The sequence below is a fragment of the Haemaphysalis longicornis genome, unplaced genomic scaffold (assembly GCF_048455015.1).
Source record: "Haemaphysalis longicornis isolate Haplotype H1 unplaced genomic scaffold, Haemaphysalis longicornis Haplotype H1 scaffold_1, whole genome shotgun sequence".
In the NCBI taxonomy this organism is placed as follows: Eukaryota; Metazoa; Arthropoda; class Arachnida; order Ixodida; family Ixodidae; genus Haemaphysalis; species Haemaphysalis longicornis.
In genome coordinates this window covers 275,420,976-275,432,321 of record NW_027526203.1, presented here as the reverse complement: position 1 = coordinate 275,432,321, position 11,346 = coordinate 275,420,976, and positions in this window count along the sequence as shown.

Genomic DNA, 11,346 nt, shown 5'->3' with positions numbered 1-11,346 from the left:
TAAACAAATGTAAACAAACACAAATGAATCTATCAAATTTTAAGAATTCTAGTAATTTAAAAATAACACATTATAACACAATAAAGTTTTATGTTGCTAAAAGTTAAACGTTACGGATATTTGGCCGCAGCATGGCAGCACCTGTCTGAGCGTGTTGCGCGCTGTTGAAGGCGGAAAATTTGAATTTGAATTTTGGTTCAGCGTTTCAACCAAACAGATACACGGCTCAACGGGAGGCCACCCTGCCCAACCCGCGTCCAGCTTGTCAGAAATGGCTCACGACGGGCCGGGAAGCGAGAGCGAAACGTCGGCCAACGGAAGCCCCGACCATCGTGACTCAATAAGAAGCACTGCGCAAATAAAGCATCTCTCTCTCTCAGCTCTTCAGCTGTTCCTTTTGTTTGGTGCATTTACTGTCGATCTAAAACACTTATCGGCACAGCCCAGTCACATTTTCTACAATGTTTTTTTTATTCAAATTATCAGAGTGTGAGGGAAAGAGGTTCCTAGCCTGCAGTCGGAAAGTGCACTTTCCCAGCTTCGCTGCCCAAACTTAGTTGCCGAAGAGAGGACGGTGGTTGTAGTACCTGCCTCAGTATCCGCCCTCCTTCATTAGCGCCTTCATTAGTGTTTTCATGTGTGAATGGGTGCCTTCCTCAGCTCTACACTGGATCGATAGTGCGTGCGTGTGTTCATGTGTCACGGCCTATGTCACTTTTGGGATGTTTCATGTTCGTGTTTCTTTTCCTTTTTTTTTTTTTTTTTTTCGGTAAGCGAATACCATGCAAATGTTTTCAGTAGAACTGAACTGAAATGAGAATGTAACGCGTTTCGGTCGCGTGTGATGTACGTTAATTGGCTTACAAATTTATTCTCTCTCGTGACATAATTTCTCTAAGGGTAAATTTGGCATCCACCTGAAATGCAGCCGTAAAGCTTACAAATGAGAACTATTAAGCTCTCTCCGAAACGTTGCAGTTGAAGAAAAATTCGTCCAGGTCCAGGATGCCAACCCGGGACCAACGTCTAGTATCTAGGGAAGTCTCTCTACCAATTGAGCTAATCAGGGTGTTGGTCATTTGTAGCTCGAGAGCGAATTATTCGATTAAGTGATGGACAAGTGTTGTTAGACGACGAGTTTATGGGAGGCCCCCAGGCGAAGGTCAAATTTATCCTTAGCAGTAACTTACTACACCTTGGGGGCTTCCTCAAAACCAGTCGTTTAACACATGCCCTAAGTTCGTCCCCTATTTCCTCCCGCCAAGCACCACCCTACCTTATGCTACTGACAAAATTCTTATCTATGCCGCAGTTTCCAGTGTCTTGTGCATTCCCCTCCCATTGGAGACAGAGAACACAGCCTTTAATAATGCTGTTGAGTTTGATGTTATGTGATTCCGAGTGAAGAAAGAACGTAATAAAACCCGTTCTCAACATTAGTAAACAAAAGGCTCTAATCACACTTACCCCTTCCTTATGATTTCTTCAATGACGCTACGCTCATAGTCCCTCAACTTGACAACTTCCGTGCGTAGTTGTTTCTCTACCAAGAGGCTGCAGTTTCGAATGGGACAGCAAGAAGGACCGAAAGCTTTTGCGTTTATCTTCCAGCATGTTGGATAATTTACCTGGTATGCTTATGCCTGGTTTATACCACTACTGTTGTGCAAATTAAAATGGGCTCGCACCCACCATCTCAGCAACGAATGCCGGGATGATCATGTTTACTTCGTCTGGCGTTCAGGCATCCTGCCCGAATATCCTCGGCCACATGAATAGTGCGTACGAACAATCGGGGGCACTCACAGAGAATGTCACTCATCGTCGTTAAAGATTTTTGAGTAGACTGGAGCGCTGGTTATGCTATTATTCCTACACTCACGAAAGCATAACAGCCGCGGATGCTGACAAACAACATCTGGGGATCTTTCTTTTTTTTTTAAGTGTGCGGGAAACTTGGCAGATGTACATGGCTCTCGTGCGAAATTGTCTTGCTTGGGTTCTGGGATATATATAAACTGGCTTTTCTGCCTTGACCCGAGACCCTCAGCGATTCAAGTTAAAATAGGTCTACGGCACCACACTTTCGTCAGATGGTTTCGTTGCCCTTTTAAACTTTGTGCACGCGTCGAACGGCTATAGCATTTGTGAAGCAATAGCTTACCACACCTCCTTTCACTAACTTAGAGTGTGCTACAGAGAAGTGTGTAGGTGGCTGGGGCTTCCACTGTTAGCATCATGCACTGGTTTTACCTTGATTTTTATTCGTTGTTTTCTTTACTTGCCTGTTTTGATTTATACTGCGTTTGTACACGATTTCAAAACATCAGAACTTCAATTGGAAGTAGGGGCTAGTGCTGTTTCTTCCCGCGTGTGTCGCTTTTGTGGTATTTGGGTCTAATATAATGGCCACAAGAAACGTGGCAGCAATAGCGACGAGGCGGTATCTGGAAAAAAAAATCTGACGTGTGAATATTTGATAAATTATGTACGCTAACAGCGCACACCACCCGGTGAAACCTAAACGAAAAGCTTGGAAAACAAAATTTCCGTCTGTCACCGTGCACTGGCTCTTTGTTCTAACGCCATACCTTAATTCGTACTCATTTTAGAGCGACGCCATGTCGCACGTGTGTGCTTGACCTACCCGCCCTACATAAAATAGCCAGCTGGTAGGGTCACCATTCGACGCCCAGCATACTGATGTAAGTGACCACGTCTGAAAAGAGAAAAAAAAAAATCAGGAATCGTGACCACAATTAAGGAGGCCGGCGCTGTAGCCAGTCGCATGGTGGTAATAGGTGGGTTGGTGTGAGGTGGGAAGCAGTGTTGGACGCATGCTTGTGCTGACGAGGGTTTAGATGTGGGCGAGCCCTTCCCCCCCCCCCCTCCCTTCCCCCCTCCCTTCCCCAGAATTTTTTGGGACGGGGGTGATTTTCAAGGCTGAATCAAGCCGGAGCCATTTTTTTGTTCTGTGGTTTGTTTGTATTTGTTGTTGTTTTTGTTATTTATTAATTTTTATTTGTTGGTATTATTATGAGGTAATTTTTGTTTGTTATTATTCTCTCCATTTTTAATGCCCCCACCCCCAACGCAAAATATTGCGTACGCCAGTGCATTCTTCCTTGTCACGTCTCGGCCGTCGGTTCTAGTTAGGTGTTCGGCGCTGCCGCCTGTACACATTTTCAAAAAGAGGCACCGCAGCTCTCGGGTCACGCCATCGGTTGCGACTGTTGCATTCACGAGATCACGCTGCATGTGCCTGTATAGACCCGCTTTTATCGTCTAAAAATTCTCTCCGTGAAGCCGGACATTCTTTGCTCTCTCCTGGCGAGGCCTGGGAAAAAAAATATTTCGACACGTAGCTGAGGGCGGCAAATAGCGAGACGGATGTTGCCCGTACCGGGAACGCGTTCGGCGATCGTGCACGACTGCAGATTGGAAGCCCCGGCGTGCACGCACCTCTCAGCACCAGCACGCCGGCGGGCCTCGTGACCGCCGCTGTCGACTTGGCATCCATCATCGGCTCCCGGGACGATACCCGGCCGAGGGCCGAACTTTCCCCCTCGGCGAAGAGGCAGGCAGCTCGAGCAGTGCGCGTCTGTAGCTCAGCGGCGTGGCTGTGTGCATGTGATCGTACGTCGTTATGTGTATCCATATTACACTACACTCAACGTTTGGTCGGGTCTTTTTATAACACCTGACTGCCAGAGCACGTCGGGTTCGACGGAGAAACTGATATGAGAGGGGCGATATGAAATCACTGCGGACGCGACATATTTTGTGCCAGTTGTGCGATCTATACACAAATTACTTTGTTTTTTTTTTTTTTTTTTCTGCCGCTGATGGCATGTTACGTGCCATGTACGGAATGCTGGCGCAAGACAAATGTAATCGCAGGTGGTATGATTGCTAGGGTTCATGAATGTTTGGATGGGTGCCCCCCCCCCAAAAAAAAAGAAGAAAAAATTCGATCATTTTGTATGCAACGAACAAGGTCTCTGTCTATCATCGAATGATGACAACCGGTAGGCACTATAAAAACATCATAAAAGCACTTTTCAACCTCTAATTCATGCTCATATATCAAAATGGCGCGATAGGTGCGCAAGGAAATCCGATCTCTAGAAATTACTAATGCTGTATTCGGGTGGTCGCTCTGATACTCCGACTCGGAGTACGCCGATGCGCCGCTTCCCCCAATCCGAGCAAGAGTCACCGCTCCCCAACCGAACGCGTACCCGATCTTGGAGTAGCACGCGACCGTGGCGACGCGGCGCGGCCAAAACGGCAACTGCAAACAGCCAGGCCGGCCAAGGTGTCTCAACAAATGGCGGCCTCCGTATCGGACGCGTTAGCTCCAAGCCAAAGTTCCCCGACATCAGCCGAGCGCCTGTTATTCGCAATGATTGAAGGTAAGAATAGGTGTGCACAACCTTGCGAACGTATTCCAGCACTTTGAACACTGGAAGTGGTTCGGCGAACAGTTCGGCGAACTTCGCAGCGTAAACGTGCGAGTCGTCGTCGTCTGCTGTCCTCCTCGGCGTCGATTTCGAGCTGCAGAAGTAGCGGAGACGGCTCCCCTACACTCAACAGGCGTCTCCGTTTCGACATGATGCGGAGAATAACACGAGAAGCAAAATCGTCGAAACACTCCCACAACTAACCGCTGTCGAGGCCTCAGCACAGAAAGGGAGGATTCGGCGAACGCCACCGACTGGGCAGGCGAGCGGGGCGAGCCAGAGGCGAGCCGCGGCGGCCGGGGTCACGTGACCCAATCGCCTCCGGATTTCGGCGGCACTCCAACTTCGGAGTCAGAGCAGTCGGAGGTGCTCGGAGTGGAGTACGACGCTCTGAGACGACCAACCGAACATACGTCGAGCGCTCGATTTCGACCACCCGAACACGGAGTCGCTTTTCGGAGTGCTCTAGAGCGCTCTAAAACGACCACCCGAATACAGCATAAGTGATCGTCTTGCTGGAAGTATACATGCGTAGCTTGTGACACACAATTACGTAATTAATTGTGTTTCATTACGTAATTAATTGTGCTGTATAGGATAGGTAGCGCTAGTTTCCAGGGTGTTTTCCACTCGCCACTTCAGTCCGCCGATCCATGGAGAGGGCGGGGACGATATAACTGGCATTTTGCTGGGGTACCCCCCCCCCCCCTTCCCCCCCAAGCTTGTTCCGACGGACGGCCTGGTTTATGTTATTTCGCGTTAGCGAGGTTCCGTTGATGCAAGCTGTTTCTAGCAGACCTTCACAATCACTTAACCCCTACTGCACGTAGGTTACCAACTCTTCAATGAAAATAGGGAGCCAACGAAATCACTTTCCTTTATTGCGGTATTTTCCAGACAAATCCATTGCTCGCAACCTTGCTCTTGCTGTAGCAAGGTGGATCGCATGCAAATTTCTAACTGGTCGGTTCGGAAGAAATCCGGGACATATAGGCTATAGCTGTCCTGACAGGGACGGCGCGGGACTCGGGACGCTGTATGAAAAGTCGGGGCAATCCCGCAAAATTCGGGACGATTGGTAACCCTAACTAAACGCCGTATGCACGGGAAAATAATTAGCACTTCTGTTAAGTACGAGCTGCCGCATAAAAAAGTTTGCTGCTGTAATGTTACGAAGGTGCCAGCAAGCTGTCCTCCCAAGGCATGAGCTGGGGGCAAGACAGCAGTGCCGGTCGGCAGATCACGACACGACCCCCACCCCGGTGTGCACGGGGTTAGCTCGTCACGGCGCCTTCCCGATCATGCCGCCCCAACAAGGCAAGTGAGCCGGAATGTTGCGTCTGCCGCTGCAAAACAAGAAGCGTGATTACTGGCTTCCGAAAGCGAGGCCGGCGGCGCGCCAGATGGCTGAGCGGGCGGGCGCCCCGTCATTTGTAGCTCGGCGCTGCAATCAGCGGAATTTCGTGCTTCTATTGCCTGCTGCAGTGCGCCTCCAAACGTCTCGAAGCCACGAAGCTGAAACCAGAACCACCTGCGGCTAACACCACCCAGAAAAAAAACAGGTCCTAGATACTGCGTCAGTGCTCACTACAAGCACCGTGGTCCGTTGGTGAGTGTGTTTGTCATAAGCCGAAACACAACAATGGCCGCCGGCGAAAGGTTGACAAAACAGAAAAAAAGTTGAGGGGAATGACAACAAGACTAGGAAGACTAGAAAGCCGAACACGGGCATGGCCTCGTCGACTGAGACACCATACAGAACGATTTTTTTTTCCTACCCACTTCTCCATGCTCGTTGCGCTCAGCCCCCGGAGATGGCAGCACGGTGATGACAGCCAGGGGCTGGCTGCGGGCCTTCGTTCGCTCACGGGCTAGTGCTGCCACCTGCGTTCGGACGGCCGCACAGAGTAGAGAGGCGCTTTGTGTTTGTGCCGCTGTTTACGTTCGAACGCCTTCCAAACGAAAGCTGGCTCAAGTGACAAGCCACGAGATAGTGGCGCTAGAGCACTGCACGGGCCTGATTTTAAGGCCCGAGCCCGGCCCGCTTCGCGAAGCCCGAGCCCGACCCGGGCCCGTAACACCTAGCCCGAGCCCGGTCCGGGCCCGGGCATTCATAAGTGAGCCTAGCCCGAGCCCGGCCCGGGCCCGCCATCTCAAGCCCAGGCCCGGCCCGGCCCGGTAATTTATTTTTTGGCCTAGGGAGGGCCCGCGCGGGTGTGACCAGGCCCGGTCTTTGACGCTGAAGAAAGTTTGTTTATTAAATTCCGGGTGATCGGACGGAGCATCTAGTCTGTACAAGCACGTCATGAACTGAAACGCAAAAAATGAGGGTTTAAAAGTGCACGTAGTTTAGCTTTCACCGGCTGCAGTTCACGCCACATCGGCGTAATAAAAACTCGTATTCTTACACGAGAGACACCATCACCTCTGATGACCAGACTCTTGGCAACTTCACGTGGTTGTCTCGGCCACAAGTTGGTATTGCTGAAATTTTTATTTGAATCAGCGAGTATATACGCGTGTTGGAATACTTCACCTGCAGTGGTTGTTAAGCGTTGGTGTTTCTCTGGCACGTGAGTTTGATTCCCGGCCACAGCAGCCGCATTTTGATTGGTGCGACATCTAAAACACACGTGTACATACATAGACATAGGTGCACAGCTCCAGGATATCTGAATTAATTCCTTCCCCTCTTGGGCATTCCTTCTAATCGTATCTTTGGTATGTTATACACCAAAATATAAAATCTTGATGCAGTACAAGAAATGTCATTAAAATTGCAGTATAGTGACCATCAGACCTAGCAAAACAAGTTTTTAAAACAATGCGTACAACTAACAGCAAGAAGCGCTCAAAAATAGACCAAGAATATACATTTTGATGCTCGCTTCTACACTTCATGTCGGACCTAGCTATTAACGGCCGTCTCTATGAATTCAAGCCCGAGCCCGGCCCGGGCCCACGCCGTCGAGCCCGAGCCCGGCCCGGGCCCGCGGCATTGAGCCCGGGCCCGGCCCGGGCCCGCCGATAATCGACTTCGGGCCGGGCCGGGTCGGGCCCGGGCTTTCGGGCCGGTCCGGGCCCGTGCAGTGCTCTAAGTGGCGCTGGCTAGAAATGCTTTGAGGTTTCTAGAGGTTCCTAGATTACTTTAGTTATTTGCTTGCATATTCACTTGCAGATTTACAGACGCATACAAACTTGAATACTTAAACGGCATTCATATATATGCTGACATACATACTCACTGACGTACCAGTTTTTGTTGCGGGAAATGAAGCTGCAGCTACTTTGAACGCTTGTTATACGAACCTGAGGGGGCCTCGAAAAAATATTGATCATTATGAAACTACAGTTATCGTGAGAGGAAAAAATATCCATAATGCAAATTCACAGTGTAAATTTACCTTTGTAGCAGGTATGTCCCTGGACTCATTTGTCTACACACACACGCACACACACACACACACACACACACACACATGCACACACACACACACACACACACACACACACACACACACACACACACACACACACACACACACACACACACACACACACACACACACACACACACACACACACACGCGCGCGCGCGCGCGCACGCACGTACGCACGCACGCACGCACGCACGCACGCACGCACGCACGGACGCACGGATGCACGGATGCACTTCCAAATCGATATGGATAACAACGAGACCACAACAGCCCATGCAATATCCCCTTCTTGGGGCATCTTTTTATTTATTTATTTATTTATTTATTTATTTATTTATTTATTTATTTATTTATTTATAAATACTGCGGTCTTTGTTCAAGATCTTAGCAGGATGGGAGAAACATAAGTTACATGAGTAACTTTCGCGGCTAAACACACACACAAACATACACAAAAATATACAGAAAACAGAAGATGCATCATGTGAGCAGGTGCGACTCGAAAGCAGATAGTGATTTTTCGGTTACCGTATTGTTAGAGAGGTTGTTGCAATCGACAATGGTTCTTGTGAAGTATGAGTATTTGACAGGGTAGTGAAGTATAAGTATTTGACATTTGACCTGGAACTAATAATTCTTCCCCGTCTCCCAACCAATGATGTTGCCTTGAACACCGTTTTACTCCATGTGGCCTTGAAAGTTCGTCCATACCGCGCTTCCGAGTTTAGGCCCTGGCTCGTGTTGTGAACCCCCTGGAAGACATTGTGCATTGGACGATATCGAACTAGCGATGTGGGGGTACTTGTGTCACCACCCTCGTTAGGCAGAAGCTAGTTCAGCTCGAACGGATCGCCATAGGCTCCGGACACAAGGAACATCAAAATGGAGCTGCTATATATTGGTGCCGCTGCATGTGAAAAACCAGAGAATTACAAAACCTCTGGAACTCCTTTGAACCACCCAATCTGTCACCCGAGAGGTGTGGCGCTGCCCGGGTATGGAATACACGAGTGTGGAGCTCGGTAGGGGTCCTTCATACTGTAGGGTGATGTCAGGGTCGATGACGTGCCGCATATAACGGAGCTTTATGGGACCAGCAGGGATGTTCCGTGCGGTGAATTTTCCCTTCATGGGGAATTTCCAGCTGTAATTCTGGCCAAAAGGGAAAGAGGGAATCTTTAGTATATGCAGGGAATTTTAGGAGCCACTGAATAAAAACAAAAATGTTGTCACTAAGCCGGACCTGGCATCACTCATTATTTTTTTTTAAAGTTCCCTTAACACTTCGTTGAATATAAGTTCAAATATCCGCAGTCATGTTCTCGCAAGCCACAAGCATACAAGATCCCTTCCAATGTAGTTCATAAAACAGGAGGGATCATAGAGGAAAGAATACTCCAAGAGAAAGAGATAGTACAGGGTGAAGCGGCGGCGGCTGAAGGCCTCAAACCTGTTGGCATGTATTTCTGCGCAATACACAAAGTGTATTTCGGGTGCGCCTTAGTCCGCATGCTGCCAACAAGAGATGGAACTAGCAGTCCCAGCGCTAAGCTAAAATTACTTCAATTACCCGACAATAGCTTGTTCTTTTTCGTACGGGCAGTTAACTTAGGTAGGTATCTATAGGTCAACTGTTTTATTCAATGGAGAGGTTGGAAGCCAATATACAATCGGCTGCTCAATTTCACTGAATGACGGGTCATGGACGCAATTGAAAAACCCCAAGTTCACGAGAAAAATGAAATGTTTGTGAGGTCCAGTTGATGTCCATGAAATGTCCTCCTGGTTTCGTATTCACGGGTTCGCGGTGAAATGCTTACACTGTCGGTTAATATTTTGTGGCGATACCTGTCGAGGCGAATGATACATTTAAGGCACGAACAACCTTATTTTGAAGGCCAGCATCAGCCCATGGACCTAGTAGAGTTGCTAGACACATCATATGATGGTTAGTTACTGGCAGTTTGTGGCACAGTTCCCATCTCTGCCGGGAGTACAAATGGGAAGTCTCATAAGAGATGAGAAACATGTTCCTCAGGCTCTCCGCACGCGCAGGGTGGTCAGTTGGCACAGTTAATTCTGAACAAAAAGAATTTCTACAGTCTACGCCGAGTCGCATACGATGAGACCCACAGATAGTATACGACATCCCATGATCATGTCCCGTTTGAAGACATGCAATCGTTAAAGTAAATATACGGTACCCATTCCTGGCGTGAAAGCTTTACAGCAGCTCGAATGCTGGCTTTGAGCCTGCGCAGGCAACCCGGCCCCATCTTGAAACTTGCGGCCTTGTGGCAATGAGCTATATTTACAGCCCCTGAAATGGCCCAAATCTCCGCAGTTGTGGAATAGTTTTTAGAGATTTAGCATGAAAAGTAAGCATGCTGTTTGTTACAGAACGTATAATGCATGGTTTAATGCTGCTGAACAGCAGATGTAGAACAATTTAATTCACGCTGCAACTCTGATTCTCTGAACGGCGCCTGCGTCCGGAAGGCTACGTAAAGTAGACATGGGCGTCGCTGGATGACGTCCAGAACCGAACAGGAACCCACGTAAAGTTCTATCAGCTGCAGAAAGAGAGCGCAGGGAAATTTGCAGGGAATTCTTAAGAAACCTGCGGGGGAAAAACGCTAAAAATAAGGAATTTCTGAACCACAATATGGGAATTTTTCTCTCCAGTACGGAACATCACTGGGAGCTCGTGCGTTGCGTCGATCGGATGCTACCTCTTTGTCTGCGTTGTAGCAGGATTTGGTGACGGTGTCGAACACCCTGGTGCAAGTGTCGAAAATATGGTCATACAGCGCAGGGGCGCGTCATGGTGAAGGCTGACAACCTCCGGAAAAGCCAGGAGTCCACCGTTCATGACAACGTGTCCGTTCATGTCACGTATGTTGCGGAGGTGATTTGGACATCTACTCGGTGCTGTAGAATTAACCCGAAGGCTGCTTTGGTTCCTTCAGCAAATGATTGCAAGCAGCAGGATCCAGATCCAGTGCCATCTCATCGCGGCCGGCATGATAATTCTCTTTGTAACCAGTAAGACAGAGTAGAGCGACCAGAAGCACAAAGAGCAAGCGGATACACGCTTAACAACTCCGAATGAAGAGGCGCCCTTGTTTGCCTGTTGTCTGTCCCAAGGTCCCGCGTCATCCCCTTGGGCAGATACTGTGGCATTTCGGGTGGCAGCAATGTACTGGTAAAGCCGCCAGCTCCTGCTGATGACGAAGACAAGTCATCTAGTGCTGGCAAAAAGCAGGCGTTCACCGTTCCTGATTCTTGTGACTGTGCTATTGTGGCTAGCGGTCTAGTGCCGTTGGCTGGTTTCAAGAAGCTCGGGAAGTGTCTCAGTCAGGCTACCCATGGGGGTGGTTTATGTGGAGGAGAAATTATCATGTAAGCTTATCCGATGTATATATGATAAGTGTAACAGCATT